Source organism: Meriones unguiculatus, chromosome 4 (genome assembly GCF_030254825.1).
Source record: "Meriones unguiculatus strain TT.TT164.6M chromosome 4, Bangor_MerUng_6.1, whole genome shotgun sequence".
Lineage (NCBI taxonomy): Eukaryota > Metazoa > Chordata > Mammalia > Rodentia > Muridae > Meriones > Meriones unguiculatus.
In genome coordinates this window covers 32413362-32436247 of record NC_083352.1, presented here as the reverse complement: position 1 = coordinate 32436247, position 22886 = coordinate 32413362, and the positions used below count along the sequence as shown (strand labels likewise).

At 41.5% G+C, this 22886-nt stretch overlaps 1 protein-coding gene and 1 pseudogene across 2 annotated transcripts in view; both read right to left on the bottom strand.

The window, feature by feature from the left end:
* Positions 1-11825, bottom strand: part of Slc7a2 (solute carrier family 7 member 2) — a 58118-nt gene extending 46293 nt beyond the window's left edge. For both annotated transcript variants that reach the window (XM_021627111.2, XM_021627113.2), the window contains exon 1: positions 11696-11825. The gene's annotated coding sequence lies outside the window, so the exon portion shown is untranslated. The remainder of the gene's footprint in view (positions 1-11695) is intronic.
* LOC110540318 (disintegrin and metalloproteinase domain-containing protein 25-like) overlaps positions 11426-22886 on the bottom strand; it is a 30782-nt pseudogene continuing 19321 nt past the window's right edge.

The window sequence follows — 22886 nt, the reverse complement described above, 5'->3', positions numbered from 1 at the left end:
CAGAGAATTTTCTAAGTTGATAGGTCTCTGGTTCACCTTAATTTGACAAATTCCTTACTATTTTGCATTAGGGTTTCTTTCATTTATGTTCCTTTCTGGGCCCACAGAACTGGGGTCAAATTAGTGGTAGACTTTGGGGTAAATGAAGCAAACATCAGAGATGTGTGGAGGTGTTTTTGCTGCCAAACAACCCTACAAGAGATGAATACATACCCATGTGGCCATGTGGAGAGAAATCAACATTATTGTTAATATTCAATATTTGTATGTTATTTGCATGTTGAAGCAATCACAGAAGTTCCCCACTCCATGGTGTTCATTATTATACAGACAAGATATCCTAAGAAGAAGCCCTTTAAATCACCAGCAAGATTTTAAATCTGTGTGTATGAATAAAAGTGAAAGCCCTTCTTCTTCTTCTTCTTCTTCTTCTTCTTCTTCTTCTTCTTCTTCTTCTTCTTCTTCTTCTTCTTCTTCCTTTTAAAAGATTTACTTATTATTTATACAGTATTATGCCTGCATGCCAGAAGAGGGCACTAGATATTTATTATAGATGGTTGTCAAAATTGAACTCAGGACCTTTGGAAGAGCAGCCAGTGCTCTTAATCTCTGAGCCATTTCTCCAGCCCAAGCCTTTCTTCTTCTTTTTCTTCTTCTTGTTCTTCTTCCTCTTCTTCTTTTTAACATTAGAGCAAACTTGTAACTACAAAATTCCCTTCCAAGGATTAGGATGAGAATCAGAGGCAATTAAGTGGTGTGCTGTTGGTGGAAATGTGAAATGGTGCCACCACTCTGGGAAACAGTATTGTAAACTAAAAAAATTTCCAAATAGAATTGCCACATGATGATGATGCAGCACTTTTATTTCTAGGTATATAGCTAAAAGACAGCAGGTTTTGAGTAAAGAGCTACCTGCCTGGGCTCAGAGGGTGGAAGGACCCTTAATGTTAGTGGCTGTATAAAAAGAGAAATAAGATACGGAGTATTAATATCATGAAATAATAATGCTCAGCTATAAAAAGAAAGCAAATTCTGGGAGCTCAGTTAGTACAGTGCTGTTTTGAAGGCTTGAGGACCTGAGTTTGATCCAAAAACCCATGTACAAAAAGTGGTGTGTCAGCACACACGTGTAATCCCAGTGCTGGAGAGGCAGCGGCAGGCGGATCCCTTGGGCTTCCTGGCCTCGCCCACATAGCTAACTTCTGGCCAGTCAGAGACCCTCACAAAAAAAGTGGACAGCCTAAGGAATGACAAGCGAGGTTGCCCTCTGGCTTCCACGCGGTCATGCACACGCCTGCAAGCGCACACGTAGGAAGCAAATTCTGACACATAATAAAACATGAATGAACCTTTAGGACACTGTGAGATATAAAGCAAGAACAAGTAATATTTTTCTCACACACTCATAGGGCCAGAAAATAAGTCAGTGGCTGCCTCCCCACCCCCCGCCCCCCAATCCTCCAGGCAAGGGATATAGATTTTTTCTTTTTGTTTCCTTCCTTCCTTCCTTCCTTCCTTCCTTCCTTCCTTCCTTCCTTCCTTTCTCCCTCCCTCCCTCCCTCTCTCCCTCCCTTCCTTCCTTCCATCCTTCCGAACTCTAAAGCACTGGAAACTGTTGAGCAGCAATGTAAAGGTACTTAACAGCCCTTAACTGGACTTAAAAAGTTTTATGGCATTTGTATAATCTTGTGCTATTAAAAAATTAAAAGTCAACACACACACACACACACACACACACACACACACACCACTTTTAAAATTTCCCTTTAGGTCAGCAATCCAAAGATTCATGCATAAATGAGGTCATTTGCTCCAAGGGCAGCAGATTATTTTGTAAAACTAACAGGTGCACACGCCACAGCTTGCCGTGATCTAGCTTTCAGAAAGAACAGTCTCCAGTGACCAGTATGAGTTCTCACTCTTACTTTGAGCCTTCCGGAGTCTAAGCTGGAAATGAGTCCCATCAGTAGGTCTTTATGAAGTAGTTGCGTTCCCTGAAACACCTATTAAAAAGTATGACCTGCCGGACGTCTGTGTTATGTTCACAGAACATACACAATGATTAGTTCTTTAGAGACAGAGCACGCAAAACACAAAGATCAGCCAGCGGATTGTTTTCTGTTCTGTAAATTACTGCACCAAGAACAAAACCAGTCAGGGGAGAAAGGGTCCAACAGGTGGCAACTGTTAGCCTAAGTCAGCGGTTCTCAACCTTCCTAGTGCTGTGGCATTCTAACACCCTGACAGGCCCTCAGGTGGTGGTGGCCCCCAGCCGCAAAACTGTTTTTGTTGCTTCTTCATGACTGTAATTTTGCCATAGAACAAAATGTAAATCTCCGCTATGCAAGGTATCTGCTACGGGACCGCCGCCCCCCTCAGAGGGGTCACGGCCCACAGGTGGAGAATCACTGCTCTAAGTGAGTTCTTTACTCACAGAAGGAACCACCCAAATAGATCACCAAGAGAGAGCCACGAAACCCACCACTAACCCTTTCCTGAGTACTGCAGAGATCCAGGTCACAAAGTTAACATGATGGCATAACCTGATGGAGAGTAAATTTTTCTAAAAGGTTAACTTTACCTCACTTCCCACATTCAGCTCCCTTTGTTTTTACTTTCTTACAAAGGCTGCCAGTGACCCCAGAGTTGGCATTTACAGTCAGGATTGAGGGGGAAAAGCAGTGGAGAAAAAGCAGGGAGGAAGGATGAGTGGGTGTGTTGTTCTTGTGTTATAGCAGATGATGGGCACAGAATCCTTGCACACCAGCACGACGCCTAGAGCCAGTGCCACTTCCATGATGACAGAAAATACAATCTTTAGGCCAAGGAGAGCAGAGTAGTATTTACGGGGAGGGCCCACACAAGATCCAGCAGTGACAGTTCAGACGCTAGTGAGCATTAGGTGGGGGGGGGAAGGAGGAGGAAGGAAGGAAGGAAACCACATGGGGCCTGCTGTCAGCCCTGTAGGTATCATAAACTGCCAGGAATGTCCCAGCTACACAGCAGGAGGACCTGTAATGCAAGTGGCATTCCGCACAATGTGGTCAGAAAGGACCACAGCACAGAGGGGAAATCCTAAAGACTAATGAACAGGAAGGGATGGGCCACTTGCTTTTTGAGACCAGGAACTTAAACGTTCTTTTGATGTTCTAACCATCCCTGTCCCTCTAGACACTGGAGGAAAGAGTTGGAAAAAAATCAGCCCTGCAGTGGTGGGCATTAAAACATTAAGGAGAAAATGCTGACTTTTTTCCTACAGATACCCTCAACTGTTCATTATGTTTAAGTATAAAAATGTCGACATTTATGGTAGCAGCTTAGAAATACGATTCATTTCTCTAGATACATCTGCACACACACATGATGGCCAGCTCCCGTTTACAGAGGATGTGCACCTATAAAGAGCAGTCACACCTAACTCTGTTGTCAAGACATGTAGCAGCGCTGCTTCTGAGCCAGCAACCTCATAACTCAGCAATGCTGGCAAGCAATTATGAATAGTTCATCTACAAGTAATTATTGTAGATGAAACTTCTTAAAACACTGTTCCACATACATCATTTTATTCTGGACAAAAAAGGAAATTAATAGAATTTTTTGCATTCCTTTTTCATTCTTCACTTTATACTTAATTCAATGTAATGAATACCTTTCCACCAACTCTTGAAAAGGGTGTAAATTCTGGTTCAAGCAAACAAATGAGAAATGTAATCATAGTTCATTCAGTCCTGCTGATTCCCTGGGCCTAAGAAACAATGCATCCAAATTATATATGATGCAATAAAGGCCCATTAGTAAAAAAGAAGATTCACACTTTTTATTTCTCTTATAACCAAAAATGACATTGGGTGTTCACACTTCCTTCTAAGAGAGCTACTCCATTTCAGGAACATAATTTTTGTCTTGGGGAGACAGAGCCTTGCCATTTGGCCTCAGGTGGCCTCAGCCTTCTCAGTGCTGGTATTACAGGTCCATACCACCTTATCCTGCACTTTGGGAATATTTCTCATTCTACCTTCCTGTACCTTCAGCCTCTGCAGCTTTCACCACCACATACCATGGAAGCTAAACGCTATGAAAGGCTGGTACTGGTCATCCACAGAGGCACAAAAATTAGATCAACTCTACTAAATACTTTTAAATTGTGTTAAGAGATAGGAGAATTGAGATAGGTTCTGCGGCAACCGCTCTTGAACTCCCGACTCTCCCGCCTCCTCTTCCCAAGCACTGAAATTTCACAGGCACGCCCCATCCCATCCAGCCTTCAAATGTAAAATCTCTGCAAAAAGCCATTTGAGTACAACTTCTGACAGTTCGGCGAGATAATTTATTTATCACATTTTTGTGGTAGAGGAGGCAGGTAAAAAAAAACCTTGAGTTAGAAACATAGAAGAGCATTCAAAATAATTTAAAGTCACAGGCCTGGGCTGTTTGCTCTTCATATCTCTCTTGTAATCTGTACAATGTAAATATGTTACTCATATTAGAGAGTTCATATGATCCATTTCTGCGAGGCCAATATGCACTATCAACAGAAAATTTATGCAAAGTCTGCGCTTTTTTTTTTTTTGTTTGTTTGTTTGGGTCACTGAACTAAGTGCAAGCCAGCTGTTACCTAGGATAATTTGAAAAAGCCAAAACTCATACAGCTTTCTTCTTTTATTTTGAGTTAACACAAAAGCACTTTACAAATAGCACTTACTTGTTCATGTTCAAAGGTGCTATTTGTGGGGGCTTAACTCTTACTGACTTAACAGTTTAGAATCCATACTTAAAATGTTAATTTCCCCCAGATTAAGCCTGTATTTTTCATGTCCCTGTAAAGTAGGCCATTTATTAAAACTGTTTGCACCCTCAAAATACCATTCTACTAAAATATGCAAACATGTTAGGTTCTAAGAAAATTTAAAACTCTGAAAACTTTTAAGTCAGTATTGCAATTGGATTCCCACATGCAAAATTCCATACGAAGTGCGCATTTTAGCAATTTGTAGTTTTCTCCCACAAAAGCCTGAAACAAATCGGTACTTTCTTCCACATCTAAATTCTTAAGCCCTGTTCTGGATCCACAGTCTCAATTTTCGATGTTTTATCTCTCAAGACCTTGATTTCTGAACTTTCAGAGCGTTCTAAAATGACAATTATGTTTGGGATAGATGTAAGTACCAGGAACTCAGTAACTGTCCATGGGGAAGGACTCTAGAAAGGAACCCTGGGAAGATTCAGACATGTCTCAGGAGATGGTTTTCAAGGTACTGGAAAGTGTGGAGTGCAAAACCAGCTCCCATACTCATGTCTCACCATCATTATCTGACAAAACCAACTGAATCTCCAGGCAGCTAAACCTTACTTAGGCACAAATCCTCTGAGAACATGATTGTTTTGGAGGTGAAATGTTCAGTGTCAGGAATTTAACAAGCAAGGGCTTAGGATGTGTTTACACAGCTAGTACTACAAATTGTATCAACACCCACTACTGTTCGTCAATGGCATGCAAATGCACTCTGTGCTCTTTTCCCCATGAATAGCACACATACAAGAGTCTTCCCACTACGTGAGCGCTGGGCCATAAATGCAGTACATCAGAGGGCCTTTTCTTTCTCTCTTCCACCCCCTTAACCAAATATTACAAATCCCAACCACACAAGCTGCAAAAGATGGACTTCAGAAACTGACTGTAAATATCCCCTTGGGCTCACTGCCATTGGTTCAGCACATTATTAAGCAAACGTAACAACAAGTAACTGCAACAAACTAGTCATTTGCTCCTTAGGAATGGCATGCCTTGAAGTGATGCATTCCTTCCCTGCTAGTGGCGTTTAGTTAGTTCAGCGTTAAGTTTGTGAGATTCCAGTGATTTCCACAATTCCTACATTAGATGTACAACAAGGCAGGAAGACGAATGTCAATGTCATTTTTAATATATCCCAACATTACATACTATTCTTACCCATTCTTGTTTGACCTGTGTTTATAATTATAAACAGGTTATAATAAATATTCAAATTAGATTCACTTTTGTTTAAACTGAGTCAAATTCACTCCTTGGGCCCTTGGTACACGCTGAAATCTGTGAATCTGAGAATTTGGCAAAAAAAAGACTATGATTTCACCATGGCACAAAGAGGCTGGTCATCCTTATGCTACTATGAAATGTCTTCCTGATAGTTTATATCAAGTTGGATATGATTTCCCCTGGGCTACTCAGCTACTCAGGCTATTCAGGACAGTTCTGTCTGCTTTGATGATCACATCAATCACGGGGGATGGAAAACCCTTTTCTTTTCACCAGTTGATCTCACAGCGAGTCGCCAACTGCTACACTTATCTTGGAAACTGGAGGCCATCTTAAAGCGGCAAGGAGACAGAAGGCCTGATGACAAAATGCCTCATGATGACTCATCTGAACCTCTACAGGTACCTTCCTGAGGTGTCAGAGCAGCTTCTGTATTGTAGGATTCTTATCTCAATTTGTAGAAACTCTACCTGTCTACTGGATGGAAGTAGGGACCCTGAATGTCCAGAAACCTCACACAAGTCGGCCAGAGAGGGGCAGTCTGTGTGTGTGCATTCTTTCCTATGGAGAAATGAACTGGATGGAGAAAAACATATCAAAGTATCTGTAAGTCCCACCAGGCATGTCACAAGCCACAGCCATGCAAAGGAGCTGCTGTGATCACAGGCTCCTCTTTCTTCCAGTGAATAAATGTTGCTTGAGTGAACAGTAAGTCCACAAAGCTGGCCACCACGCTGCTACACAGGCTCTTCCCAGGGGTATTCATACCCAAGTTGATACAAATTATCAGTATGAGTTTTTCACTCAATTTGCCTGTTTCTGCCTTCTCAGTGCTGGGAAAGAATGTATTCCACTATGCCCAGCCCTGATCTTTTTCTTTTTTTTTTAAATCAGGACAACTGCTACGACAAATTACAAACATTCTGCGAATTATTAACTAAACATAAACGTGGGTGCGGACACACACACACAAACATACACCAGGTATTAATGTGCAGTAGATAAACTAATCTCTGACTATGAAAAACTCCACACAAAAGGTCTCATGGGATATTCTTGGGATCAAAGTTGTAAACCCCTATCTCCTATTGTTCCTAATGTAGGAACCTGTACTCAGTCATGTGGCTGAACATATCATTATTAAACAGCGCAAGTTTTACATAGCGGTAGAGGTAAGTTCGTCATGTTAACTTTAGGAACATATCAAGTTGCTTTCATGAGATGCAGATCTTGACAGCAGGGGAAACACATCCAGAGGAGCCACATGCTCTGGCAGAGCAGGACATTTTGGGCGCTACCTGGATGAGTTCTCAACTCCACTGCTCAAGCATCTTACGTTTGATTCTTGTTTTGGTTTGCTTTTTAAAGAACTTACACTGCATTTGCAAAATCTGTCCCAAGTTCATATTAAATAAATAAACACTGCTGAAAATTGGAAGGACACTCTAACTCTCCCTCTTGGTTCAATATAAAATAGCCATCAATTCCACCAGCAATTAGCGTCATCATCAATGTTTGACAAGACGTCGACACTGTCACAGCCGATGCAAGAAACCCTCTCCCCCTTACGATCAAAGTATCAGTGCCGACACCATGCTTCTTCCCACAAGTAAAGTAAGTAACAAGTGAGTTTTAAGATTTATTATGTGATGTTATGAGAGAAAACACTGGTTTCTAATTACAACCGATCCAATTACCTTAAATATGAACACCTATCCCTTCCAGTGACATGACATCAAGGACTATATGCTGTGTCCACCAGGTGGACAGTGGGAGGAAGGGCACCTCCAGGTCAGAGAAGCACCATAGGAGGAGACATGGTAGAATGAAAACTAGAGTCTGAAAGCCAGCATGAGTTCAGGAAAGAAGAGGATTATCCCCACAGCCGTGGAAACAACCATTAAGAACCAACATGGGCTGTAAATGTTCTTTGTTATGTATTGCTTATAACAAATATTTTTTTTAACTAAATTAATTCCTGGGGGAAAAGTCGTGCTATATTCTTTCATTGTTGGTTTTGCCAGTTCTCCTATCAGGGTGAGTTCTGAAGAGAGGAGCTAGCATGCAGAGCATTGCTCTCTTCTTTTAGCATGTGCAGGCCTGCTTTTCATTCTTTAGCTCATTCCATGGATTCTACCTTTATCTTTACTCTTTTACAGGCAGCTAAGCATGCAGTATAAAAGAGAGCACATGGCGGCCTCTGGCTTAAAGATCCAGCCTCAAATGAATAAAGACCTTCAGTCAGAAAACCCACGGTCTCCAAAAACATACTGTATCCATGTCCACCCAGTAAACTGAAGAGCCACAACTCTCCGTAAGGACAGAGATGCAAATTGAAGGGTATGGTAAGAACTGAGAAGACACACAGCCCACAGAGTCAAAGCTAGTCTTAAACGAAAGCCACATTAGATTATATAGTTTTTTTTTAAGCGGATACTAACCATGCTTACCGGTGAGAACATTGCCATAAAGGTGGGGTGGGGGGGAAGGAGTCTTCAGAAAGTGATACCTGTCATTTAAAAGTGCCCATAAGCTTGTGAAAAATTATAGTCTGTCTGCCCCCACTGAGCACAGAGTAGTAAGTTTACTGAGTCAGACAAGAAAAATGAATGGCCGAAGCTGGGACTGTCTTGACAAGCTATTGCCTGCTGGAAATGAGTTCTCACTGCGTTTGTTTCTGAGCAAAGCAGTGCTCGTATTTCCACAAGCTGCGGCTGGCTATCACTTCTAAGATAAGAGCCTGAAAAGCAAGTATACAGGGTATGAGCATATTAACGTAAATTTGGCACTACACGGGAAGCAAGAATACCCAGCGTACATGCTTTCGGTAATGAAGCAGCAGCGCCATCTTTGTAAATCACAGCGCAGCCTTCCCTTCACAGGCAGCACTCAAGCCATAGGCTGATATTTGCCATTCCGTTTACACACTCAGCAACAACAAACTGCTCCTAAAATCCATCAAGAGTTTCCCAAATGCAAAAATAAGGCCAGCCTCCCTCCATGCTGGCAGCCATTGGTTTTGCGTCCCCCAATGCCTGGTGTACTGCAGGGACCCAGTGAGTTTTCAGCAAGGCCGTGAAAGCATTAGAAGATAGACAAAAGGCGTTTTCTCAAGTTATTGGAACCACTGCCAATTATTTTACAATAGAAACACACTGAACATATGTTAGGTCACAGTAGGTGGAGGAACAGAACAAAACTTATTGAAAGAGAAGAAGACCACAAAAGGAAAAGTTTCTTTCTTTATTTCTTCTTTCTTGTTGGTTTTTACTATTGTTCAAGGTTTTAAGGTGCTGAATATTTACACAAAGGTTCGGGATAAGTTTAACGTTTAAATTTGCTCAGGTGTTTAGACGAGTGTAACGAGACTGAAGTCGCGGAGCTCCCTCGGCTTTTCAGTCTGATGGTGAAGCATTCCTTTGGCTCACAGTACCAAACACGAAAGTTTAGAAACACACTCAACTGAAAAATTTCCTTTTGTTCCAAATATTTGGCATGCAAGAAGTCATCTATTAAGAAACCAGACTTCAAAATCATGTTCATACAATGTCTGGGGGAAAATGAAGCAAACAGCAGCATGAGGATGTTTTCAAAATTCTGTTCTGAAAGCTGGTCGCTGACGGGCACCAAAATAAAACCAGGAGATGGCTCTGAACACACACACTCAGACACACAGACACACACACACACACAAACACACACAGACACACACACACACACACACACCAGGAACAAACAAATGTAACAAGACACAGAACAGCATTAACTCATTTACTAGGGAGACGTATTACCAGAGAAAACCTTTAGGAAAAAATATTTGGAAATAGTAGAAGAAATAGAAGGAGGGTGTCTGATTAAAAATCAGAAGAAATAACACTGACTTGAACTAGAAGGCAGTTCTAAGAACACAAAAGCCTGGCACCCAGAGCCACCTAGAAGGGCGAGGGGGGAAGTGACTGCAAAGGTGAGAGGCCTGTAGTCAGGAAACACCAGCTTTCAAACTCCCCAGCCATGTTTGTTCAAGTGAACCAGGGACATGGAAACACGGGAGGCAAAAACTAGACCCATTCTCAGACTCTTCAAATGCCCAGGGCTACCATCTTGCCCTTCTAGTTGCCATTTTTCTTTCTGGACTCTTAACTCTAAGACCAGTGATAACAGCTGGAGACTGCAATCAAAAGGGCTTTGCTGACGAGGTGAAGGTCAGGATTCTGCAAACTGAATCTCTGCAGATACCAAGAAACTCCAGTCCAATTGATCTTCAAAGTCAGAACATATGGCGCAACATTAAAACCCCTTAAGGTAAGGGACACTCACTGATCAAGAGACAGAAGGAAAGTGGAAAGAGTGAAAGGAGCAAAGGAAAAAGCTTGAAAAATGCAAACACATGTAAGATTGCACCCCAGATTCACTCCTGGACAACTGCCAACTAGCACCTTTTTAACATACGGAAGAGGAAAAAATGTTCTTCCAAGCCCATATATCATTTCCGCATGCTACTTTGGTGCGATAAGATAAAATGACCTAACAGCACAAAAAAAAAAAAAAAAAAAAAAAAAAAAAAAGCATACAAAACCAGAATATTCTCTACCTGTCCACCCCATAGCCAGAAACGAGAAACAAAATGTTTCTTTTTACTGAAAAGATAAATATTAATGTGCAGGTAGAAAAGAAAAACAAGTTTTAAAAAGTGTGGCTCAGGCAAGAATGAAGTTTCAGGACAGACGCACTTTAACCATATGGTCCAGGCCCCAGATTGTGGTAACAGTATTCTAGCAAAGAAGGGATCCACATGGATCTAATCCTTTAGTCCCAAAGGAGTCATGATCTAAGGATCTTTGAAGACAGTTTTCCACAGTTAAAAGTTCGAATCGAACTAACTCTTTTACTTCTGGCATTTAGGCAATTCCCGCTGCAAGCCACCCACGGCGGCTCGACTTTCGGTGAGCATATGTCTTTAAAGTAACTCAAGGATGGCCTTTCACCACACACTACGTATATGCGACAACAGAAGGTGGCACAGCCTAGTCGAACCGAACCAACTTTCCGAAATTTAAGGTAAATCAAGGCTGAAGGCGTCGCGAAATGGCCTTAAGAGGCACAGGACAACCCAAGCGCTTAACAGGGCACCCGTTTACTTTAAAAGAGCGACAGAGAACCCCCGCCCCCACGCCCAGTGAGTCATTTTACCTGCCGTACCCAATCCAGAGCAGATGGGAAAAGGCTTCCCAGGGATCCGAGCCTTGTTTCAAATTTTAACCAAGAATCCAAAAACTGTGACGGGCGACCCCTCCGCGCGCAGGGTGTGGAGGTAGGCTGGCCTCCCGGAGAGAGGTACCTAGCCCTCTTCCCCCTCCCCGCAACTAAAGTGACTAGGAACGCTCGCTCGCGGAGTCCCAGGGCCGGGCACTACCTCCAGCCCAGCAGCCCGCGTGGCCGCTGCGGATCTGCACGCCGGCGAGACCCGGGACGGACCAGAGTTGCAGAGGGGCGGCCCAGGGCGCAGCCTGGAGGACGTGGGTCTGAAGCCGCGGTCCTTGTCCCCCCCGGGGCCCCCAACGCTGCGCTCTCCCGTCGCTGGAGCGCGGCCTCCGGGGCAGCTGCGCGCAGCTGGACTCGGCCTGGACGCCCGCGCCCCGCCGCTTCCCCTCCGGCCCCCTCACACACTCGGCAACTTACTGGGGCAGCGCCCTGGCCGCGCGACAGGGACGAAGACCGGGATGGGCGGGCGGGCGGGCGGGCGAGCGGCTGCAGCGCGCAGCGGATCCCAGGTTCCGGAAGGCTAAGGGAGCGGCCGCCGCCTTCCAGGTCCGCGCACGCACAAGCTCCGGGCCGCCGAGCTGCAGAAGGCGGGCTGGGCACGTGGGAGTCCCTCCGAGTAGGGACGGAGGGGCGGGGCGGGGCGGGGCGGGGCGAGGGGCGGGGCCTCTCCGCCCCTCCCTCGCGTTCGTCGCGACCCTCACCGGGAGAGCTTGTCAGGGCCTCCTCCAGGGCTCTAGCCAGGCGGTGTCCAGCTCCGCGCCTCTGGGTGGGCAGGGCCAGGGCGCGCGCGCACGTGGTTATGCGCCAGCCCTCTGGCTGGGTGGGCTTGGGTCTGAGAGGCAGGGCTTGGCAGGGGGAAAATGCCCCCTTTTCCTTGGCAGAACTCAATTTCAGGGGGCCGTTTCTGAGGTTTCTCCTAAGCAAGATTTTTCTCTGTTCTAAGGAGGATTCTCTCTCTCTCTCTCTCTCTCTCTCTCTCTCTCTCTCGCATTGAGAATTAGAAACATAAAAATAATAGCATATGATGATAATAAACCAGCAGCCCAGAGTGAACCAACCCCCAACTTGAAGACTCCAGACTTGTGAATAGGCAAGGCAGGCAGGCAGGCAGGCAGGCACGGTTCTTTGGAGATGGTTTTTTAAGAAAACGATACTTAGTATTTCTAAGCCAGCAAAAACAGAAGTTACACAATCAAGGCTTCTCATTCCGAGCTTTTGCTTACTTTTCGAGTCTCTGATAAGATTAAAGTTACAATGTGAAACTCTTGATTTTAACGCAAAATGAAGCAGAACATTGGCCCAGAACTGAATGTTATTGTATGTTGTTACTGCTTGGTAGAAAGGGCTAACTTCTTCGGCATCATATTGTGGGAAAGGGCTCTTCATTCAACTCCTACTGGTACACCTTTCTGAGAGAGAGAGAGAGAAAAAAAGAATCTACTGAATAGTGAGGGTTTAACTCCAGAAACCGTGCGCGCAGTTTCCGCCACCATCTGAAGATGCTGTGTATCCAAAGAAGTTATCCATGGTTCTCAGGGAGGAGCCCAGATCTACAGAGCATAGCAACTACCAGGGAACTGGTAGAGTAAATGAACTAATCAATAAAGGCCATCGGCATACACCTCTTCCATTTTATCACAGATTTTCCATGCAAACTGTCATTAAGAACGCCGAGTGCATTGGTACACGTGGACACTAACAGCGAATGCTCACTCAAGCTCAGCTCCACAACTTCTCAAGTCCCAAGACGCTTCACTGATTTTATAAGAACAATGGCGCATGCCTGTAATCCCAGCACTCCCGGAGACAGAGGCAGGCAGATCCCTGCGACTTGCAAGCCAGCCTGGTCTACAGAGTGAGTCCAGGACAGCCAAGGCTACACAGAGAAACCCTTTCTCGAAAAGCAAAATAAAACAATTCCCCCAAAATAAATGTCAAATAAATAAATAAATAAAAATCACGTAGATTTTTTTTTTTTAAAGTAAAGGTTTTGTAGCTATCATTCTGCAATGTACGGTCACGCTGAGTTATTCTAACCTCAGAACAAGGTTGATTTTTTTTTATTCAACGTTAAGTTGGATCAGAGCAAGGCTACTGCTGCATTCCATCAGGAAGAGCTGGCCCTAACAAGCCCTGGATGCAATCTATCATAGGGTCTTACCCTAGAGAATTCCACTCTTTAAAATGAAGACTCAGACCTTCAGCAGTTGACCCTTAGTAACCCGTGCTTTTTTGTACAGATAGTCCCGGGAAAATACAATTAACTCTTACTGCAAACTTATTTCTCAGTAAAATAATATTTTTTTCCTATGCGTCTAGATAGGAGCATTACATGTGTCCCACCAGATAAAACCCAAATAGTCAAGGTGCTAGAACATTGAAATACTGCCTGATTGCCTGAGAAGAGCCCCTCCTTTGGCGACCGCTGCCCCCTTAGAGTGCCCCTAAGCAGACTCTTTCTATTATCTTGCCTGATGCACTGTTTTTAATTTTAAAGCTGGGTCTCAGGTAATCCAGACTGGCCTAGAACTCATTACATAGCCAAAGATGATCTTGACCCCAAGTGTTGGGATAATTACCACAAATTCTTTACAGTCTTTGAGTCACTAGACTGTCACCTCCATTTCTACTAATTAACTTTCTATTTTAAAATTTAAGATGCCATTGATGAATATATGGATAGAGATAACGTATGGGTATATATAATATATAAATATATGGATGCATATATTTTACTTAGGTTCTTTATGATGCTCAAATGTATACTTAATCAGTGATTAAGCCGCAATACAATGAGTTGAGATAAAGTGATCTATTATCTAGAAACTGCCAGTTTTGACAGAATACCAGCGATAGAGTCAATGTGACTTTGATATTTTCTGAAGCATGAAAGCACTGTGTCTACATGGGACTAATAAGAGCTACTTCTCTGTGAGACAAAAAAAAAAAAAAAAAAGGAAACAAGTCTTTTACAACAGATGTCTAGGAAGTTTGACAAACTCAATTTTGTGTCATATATAAACTGACACATTTCCTGTTTGAAATTATTAACCTTGGGCCTTACATTATATGTTTGGTTATTTCTCAACTTTCAAAAGATGGGTGTCCGTGGAAAGACTGGGATCCACAGACCTAGTATTAGACTCTATTATGGAGTATGACAGACATAAGAAAATAAAACAGGATTTTGAGAAAAACATTGAAAACAAGATAACATCTGTACAATTTTCCCCTTAGGAGTGAGAGAGTACAGTTTACTCATTTTTGAGAGGAATCCAGGTTGTCATCTTCTAGATTTCACAAACATTCTTGCACATTCATGATCCCAAGGTTTGGTGAAATTACAGGGAATTTCAAGGGACTTTTGTCAATGAGTAAATTCCACACCCTGTCCTGCCATTCTTGCCAAATATAACCTGGAGAAAATCTCATATCCACAAAGGAGGGATTCACATTGAGACTGAATGAACTGATTTTTACTGATTTTTAGTTTGTGGCTTTATTGTCTTAAACATTTTCATTTTGTACACTGATTAGATGATGTTGGATAGTGATGCTTATGTCAAGACAAAATAAGACTTGAGCAAGTACTAGACTAGAGGTCCAGCCAGTACAGTTTAGATGACTTTCAGGCTATTACTGCTTTTCACTAGCCTTAAAAAAAAAAAAAATATATATATATATATATATATATATAAATATAAATTTAAACTTTCCATCGGACCCAGTACACTTTTACTATCCCTAAAGATAAGTTATGAAATATTGTGTATAGGGAGAGGTGAAGTGGTTGAAAAAATTCTAGAAGTCTTTATGATGAAAAGTTATCTTTAAAATTAATCTTTTTTTTCTCTCTCTCTGTCTGTGTGTGTGTTTGACCGAGACCATGTAATGGTTTTGCAATAGTTCGGAGTCCCACCGTGCTTTTCCTAAAAATTTCTCTGCATTCTGTCACTTGGCTTCTTGCTGGGTTTTCTTTACATTGGCCATTAATCAAGAATTGCCCAGAGCTCCACCCAACCTTGGGCTGGCCTCTTCTTCCTTCTGCCAGGATTCATGCTGGGTCTGTATCTGCTGGGGAAAAAAAAAAAAAACAAAAAAAAAACCAAAAACAGTTTCCTCAATCCAAATATCTTCAGTTACCATGGAGTTTTAAGGACTTGGAGCTAAGTTTTAGAGAAGAGTTTACCCAGCATCAAAGAGTTTCCTCAGCATTGGTCAAGGCCCCCAGAGTCTCAGAGGTCTCCCCCAGCCACATCTAATAGAGTGTCAGCTCTCATGCAGGTTAATCTATTTTTTTTTTAATATGTCCATGCTCCCGTTGGTTTTTTAATTTCATAGTTTTTCTTTTCCTACAAGCACGATAACTTCTTGTTCTGCATACTAATTGTGGTCTTTTAATTATTACCGTCTCGAGTCATTATTATAACCATCAACCATCATGGTCTTAGCTATCATCTATTTCTCAGGCTTGTCTTGTCTGACAGTATCAATCCCAAAAGCCAGTTTGCCTCATTTCTTATCTTTGCTCCAAATTGTAACTTTGATAGAAAAAAAAGATTGTAAAAAATTAGGTGCTTAAAAACACAGACCCATTTCTTTCTTAGATTATCTTTCTATATCCCTCTTAGTTGTTCTTCCTGGGATGAAACTATTTTGAACCTAAATGTCCCAAAGGAAAAGAAACACATTGAAACACCTTTAAAGCCTTAGCATAATCAAAGTCATGAAAATGATTCATTAATAATTTTTTCATGTGGATAACTTGTTGAAATATGCTGAGTTATATACAGATGTGACTACAATTAACTTGACTTACTTCATTATGTTCTTTTTCACTGTGGTCTAACTTACAGTGTATAGCACTCATTTAGACAATCAACAAGTCTATTTGAGTTAGACACTATGAAATGTCTGAGGAAAAAATTAAGTCAAAAGAATGCTGGTGGGAATGTAAACTTGTATAACCACTTTGGAAATCAATATGGTGCTTTTTCAGACAATTAGGAATAGCGCTTCCTCAAGATCCAGCCATACCATTCCTAGTTATATATCCAAAAGATGCTCAAGTATACAACAAGAACATTTGCTCAACTATGTTTGTAACAGCTTTATTTGTAATAGCCAGAAGCTGGAAACAACCCAGATGCTTCTCAGTTGAGGAATGGATACAGAAATGGTGGTACATTTGCGCACTGGAATACTAATCAGCATTAAAAATAAGGAAATCAAGAAATATGCAGGCAGATGTTGGGAACTAGAAAAGATCATTCTGACTGAAGTATCCCAGAAATAGACACAAAGGGTATATGCTCACTCATTAATGGATATTAGACATATAATATAGGATAAACTCACTAAAATCTGTACACCTAAAGAAGCTAATCAAGAAGAAGGATCCCAGTTAAGATGCTCACTCAGAAAGGCAAATGGGATAGATATCAGAAGAGGGGGAAAACAGGGAACAGGACAGGAGCCTACTACAGAGGGCCTCTGAAAGACTCTACCCTAAAGAGTATCAAAGCAGATGTTGAGACTCATAGCCAAACTTTGGGCAGAGTGATGGATTCTTATGAAAGAATGGGGAGATAAAAAGACCTGAAGGGGACTGGAGCTTCTCAAGGAGAGCAACAGAACCAAAAAATCTGGACACAGGAGAGTTTTTGAGACTGATATGCCAACCAAGAACCATTCATGGAGATAACCTAGAACCCCTGCACAGATGTAGCCCATGGCAGTTCAGTGTCCAAGTGGGTACCCTAGTAATGGGAACAGGGACTGTCTCTGACATGAATTCAGTGGCCTGCCCTTTGATCACTTCCCCCTTAGGTGGGTGCAACCTTACCAGGCTACAGAGGAAGACAATACAGCCACTCCTGATGAGACCTGTTAGACCAGAATCAGATGGAAGGGGAGGAGGACCTCTTCTATCAGTGGATTTGGAGAAGGGCATGGGTGAAGAAGAGGGAGGGAGGGTAGGATTGGGAAGGGAAGAGGAAGGGAGCTGCACGTGGGATACAAAGGGAATAAATGTAATTAATAAAAAATAAAATAAAAATTAAAAAAATAATAATAATTCTCCTTCAAATTACCCTGGAATCCCACTGAGTTGACAAAGCATTGAGAATCAAGTACAAGTACTGGACCTAAAGGACAAAACAACAACAATTACAAAACCACCACTACTACCACCAAAACAGTAGCTCTGTGGAAGGTTAGAGAAAGAAGTTGTCGGGACTGCTTTTCTGAAGAAAGAGAGTTTCAGAAGATCCTTAAAGGACACATAACATTTCTTTTGTGCATCTATGCAAGAAAGTGAAAGGGATTTTGAGATGGAGGAGGTAGGGAAACCTTGAGTAGGTTTAGGATAAGATGTGTAAACCAAATCAATCTAGCATGTGTTCTGTGCCTCATTTTGAATTGGTTCCACACACCTCCTTTGCCTATGAATTCAGTCACCTCCACAATGGCATCTTTGTCCCACTGTTTTCTTTATTTCTTAACCACATCCAGGACCTGAATAGAAAATAGAGAGACATTTATGCTGTAAGCCAAATCTTTTCCCTGATGATGACCATGGATTTAAATATGTGGCCTAAATGTGTTTCTAGACAATGGTACCATGTGCTTTCTCTAAGCCTTTGGAATCAAGAGCCCAACCTCTGAGATGACTGAACATCATGTTTATTTAAATAACTGCTTGTCTAGGTTTGCCATTTATTGTGATTTTTCTCATTTTTAGCACCTATAGTTCATGCCCTAGGAAGTTTTCAATCCTGGGGAAACTTGTTCGGTTGGTATAGGTTACTCACTCTGCATGTTTCAAGCTCTGTTTTTGGTTTTCATTTCTCACCTCTCTCCTGTTAATATGATGGCTATGCCTCATGTCAACCTGGTGGCCATGGCAAAATGACAGAGGAAATAAAACTGTGTTAAAGGGAACATAATGGATTTAGCTTGCCATTTTCATCCTGGCTTCATGTTTGTTTGTTTGTTTTTCTCAGTTTCATTTTATTTCATTGCACTACTTCTAGGTAATTGTGTTATTTTCCATGTAATAACATGTCACTTTAGCATGTGCAGGGAGAAGGATGTCATACACTTAAACAAACAAAAGGGAGGCTGCAGTCTCAAAATACAGGATTGTGAGTTCTATCTGCAATGTGCTTGTTTGTTTGTAAAGGTCTGCTCAACTTCTTTGTACATTGCTCCCTCCGTGCTCCTCCAAAGCCATGCCTTTTCTCAAGTTCCATGCTAAGGGGCAGCATCAAAATGGCATGAAACCCCCTAGACTATAAATTTAAAGAGGCATTTTCAATTCTAAATTCTGACAGCAAAGACACATGATTAAAAGCCTCTGGATCCTAAAGGAATGAAGCATGGTAGTGAAATGACAGGCAAGAAACGGGAACTCTTAAGAGCTAACAGGAGCCTTCCCACATCTTGCTATCTACATCATAAATTTGAATAGCTAGTTATAGTAGAATCATTCACCATTCCATGAAAAAGTAACAACGTTCCAATTTCCCTTAGCAACAGTTGCTTGCATAGTGCTGTGAATTTCAGGTTGCAAAACTAGTCTGGAAAACACCAGTATGGAAAATGTTACTGTCTAGCACCCTTCCAGGTCTTCTCTGTAGCCTCCTCAGAAAATTTCTTTGAGATCAAACAGTGAAAAGTCAATTGCCCTCCAGTGATGAGAGGAAGGAAGAGGGATATTCACTTCCTTGTTTTGAATTGCTTTGATGATTAACTGTCTGGTTTTGGCTCACAGAATTCATGCTTCAAAATAGTCTGTGAGTGGGTGAACGCTTCAATGTATCTTTTTAAGTTTCTACCTGTGCTACTTTTATGTTTAGATTGGCAAAAACAGATTCTCTTCAGCATATTAAGCAGTTTTCCCCTACATTTTGCATCCCAAACAAAAAGGCAGAGTTTGTTTTAATAACAAGTCTGGCCCACCGGCTCCTTAGTAACAAGTTTGAGCTAGCTGACTCAGTTGGGAGATTATCTGGACACCTTTCTCAGCTACACAGAAGAGTTGAAGTTGCTGGCTCTGAGGTAGCTAATCCCTAGTATCAGTGATCAAATCAAACTGCACTGTATGTGTCTACTGAGATTTTTCTACAGAAGCTTTTAGTGGGAAATGTGCTGTTGTGTGACTCTTCCTGTAGGAAAGCTGTGAACAAGTGTCTCTTCACCCCAGACAGGACACTGACAACAGACCAAAGAAATAATTTCAAGCCTTGATGAACCAATGGGTCTATTTTTGTTTTTAAACAGAGGGATGGGTGAGGTGTTGCTTATACCATCAGGGATAATCCCAGAACTGCTACATCTCATTAAAATCCCACCTAAGCATGGGGGTTGACCTCCAGAAAGGTACATAGATGGAGTCTTCACTTAGTTAACCTTCCACCATCTCCTAGGTGTCCTAGCACCCCCCCCCAACAAGACCATGTGCTGCTGGGGAGGAGTACATGCACCTGAGGAGGAGGGGCACAGAAGGGAAAGACAGGAAGTTGCTGTGATCAAACTTAAGAGTGTACCAATCATCTAGGAACTCCTTTCTGAAGAAGTGGTAACAGGCTTTATTTTTTAAGGATTTCTTATGGATATTCACAGCTGCTTTAGAAACTTAGAAATGATAACAGCCATGCCAGTGGCCAGAGGACAGAGTTTCACAACATAAATGTTCCTGTTTTTGATTTGAAATAGAGGATATATATATATATATATATATATACACACACACACACAAAGACATGCATGCACACAAAATACCCATATACATGAATAGCAAGAGAAATTATTATTATTATATTAATGTAGTTATATATGTTTTAACTATGTATACATTGCATATTGCTTAAAACATGTTACACACACACAGACACAGAGAGAGAGAGACAGAGAGAGAGAGAGAGAGAGAGAGAAGAGCCCTTAAAGGTAGGCTAAGCTTGTACAGAATCCTGCCCTAACCTGGAAGGCAGATAATTTCTGCCTAGGGCTTCACACTATTTTCATAAATCCAATTCTGGAAAGGGGGTCATGAAATAAAGATACTGTTGCATATCACTAAAAATCATGTTACACTGTCGCATGGTCACTTCTGTCACACTGGTAGCTTAACTAAACATATGCTTTTGTGCATAAAGCTTTGCAAGTATACTTTCTAGAGTTTATCATCCCAGTAAAAAAGAGATCATGGTAGTTAATTTTTCTGAAAGGTTAAAAAAATACCACAAACAGTTAAACTGCAAAGGGTTTTTCCCCTTCCCTCAGCCTTTATCTCCAATTAGTCTAAAACTTAGTTGTAAGTGCAATTTAAGGTCTAAAATTCTTTTAATTCTAGCCAAGTACCACACGATCCTGTTCATATGAAGAGTATGAAAAAATTATATAGAAGTTGGGAATAGAATCATAATTACCAGAAGTTGAAGAGAGTAGAGATGGAGAGAAGTAGAGGGTAGAGACTGAGAGAGTAAATTGGCAGGGAGAGATAGCGAAAGTCAATCAATGTATTTCAAGTTATAATTGCGTAGGAATAAGATGCTCTGGTGTGCTGTGGCAGTAGGGCACCTAGCAGTAACAATAATGTATAGAGCATTAAAAGTATTAAAAGGAGTTTGAGGGCTTTCAACTCTAAGTGAATGATAAAGATTTGAGAAGATAAGTATGCTTAACATGTTTTAAGCAGTGTGCAATGTACAATTCAGCAAAACGTATATAACTCCATTAATATAATAATAACAATTGTTTATTGCCATTAATGTGTATGGGTGCTTTGTAGGCTTGCATGTCTTTGCATCATGTACATACCTGGTGTGACCAAAGTCCAGAAGCTTCTCTGGAAAAGCATCCAGTGCTCTTTACCCCTAAGACATCTCTTCGGCCCTAATATATACATATACATATATATAATATATTATTATGTATTTTATATTATATATATATCAAAAGATAGATCTCCCATGCTTATGGATTGGTAGGATTAAAATAGTAAAAATGGTCATCTTACTAAAAGCAATCTACAGATTCAATGCAATTCCTATCAAAATTCCAACACATTTTTTTAAAGACATTGAAAGAACAACCCTTAACTTCATAAGGAAAAATAAAAACCCAGAAGAGTTAGAAACAATTCTGTACAATAAAAGAATTTCTGGAGGTATCACCATCCCTGATTTCAAGCTGTACTACAGAAGCAATAGTAATAAAAACCTTATGATACTGACATAAAAACAGACAGGTTGATCAATGGAATCAAATCAAAGACCCAGAAATAAACTCACACACCCACGAACATATGATTTTTGACAAAAAAGCCAAACCATACAATGGGGAAAAAAAGCATTTTCAACTAATAATGCTGGTCTAACTGGATGTCTGTGTGTAGAAGAATGCAAATATATCCACCTTTATCACCTTGCACAAAACTAAAGTCTAAGTGGATCAAGGACCTCAACATAAAACTAGACACACTAAATCTAATAGAAGATAAAGTGGGGAATGGCCTTGAACTCAGGAGAAACTTCTTGAACAGAACACCAACAGCTCAGGCACCAAGATCAACAATCAATAAATGGGACCTCATAACACAGAAAAAAAACTTCTGCAAGGCAAAGGTCACTGTCAATAGAACAAAAAGACAGCCTACAGATTTGGAAAGATCTTCACCAACCCTACATCTGACAGAGGACTAATATCCAAAACATATACAGAACTCAAGAAATTATACCGTGTGTGTCTTTTTGCTTTTGGGACAACTCACTCAGGATGATCCTTTCCAGGTCCCACCATTTACCTGCAAATTTCATGATTTCCTTATTTTTCATTGCTGAGTAATACTCCATTGTATAGATGTACCACAGTTTCTGCATCCATTCTTCAGTTGAGGGGCATCTGGGCTGTTTCCAGCTTCTGGCTATTACAAATAAAGCTGCTACAAACATGGTTGAACGAGTGTCCTTATTGTGTACTTGAGCCTCTTTTGGATATATGCCCAGGAGTGGTATGACTGGATCTTGGGGAAGCGCTATTCCTAGTTGTCTGAGAAAGCACCAGATTGATTTCCAGAGTGATTGTACAAGTTTACATTCCCACCGGCAGTGGAGAAGGGTTCCCCTTTCTCCACAACCTCTCCAGCATGTGCTGTCACTTGAGTTTTTGATCTTGGCCATTCTGATGGGTGTAAGGTGAAATCTCAGGGTTGTTTTGATTTGCATTTCCCTAATGGCTAATGAGGTTGAACATTTCTTTAAGTGCTTCTCTGCCATTCGATATTCCTCTCCAGAGAATTCTCTGTTTAGCTCTCTTCCCCATTTTTTAAGTGGATTACTTGGTTTGCTGCTTTTCAGCTTCTTTAGTTCTTTAGACACACATGGTATATACTCACTCATATAGACATACAACATAGGACAAACCCACTAAAATCTGTGCATCTAAAGAAACTAAGCAAGAGAGAGGACCCTAACTAAAACGGTCAATCCTCATCCTGAAAGGCAAAGAGGATGGATATTAGAAGAAAAAGAAAACAGGAAACAACCTAGGAACCTTCTACAGAGGGCTTCTGAAAGCCAGAAGAAGAAAACAGGAAACAAACTAG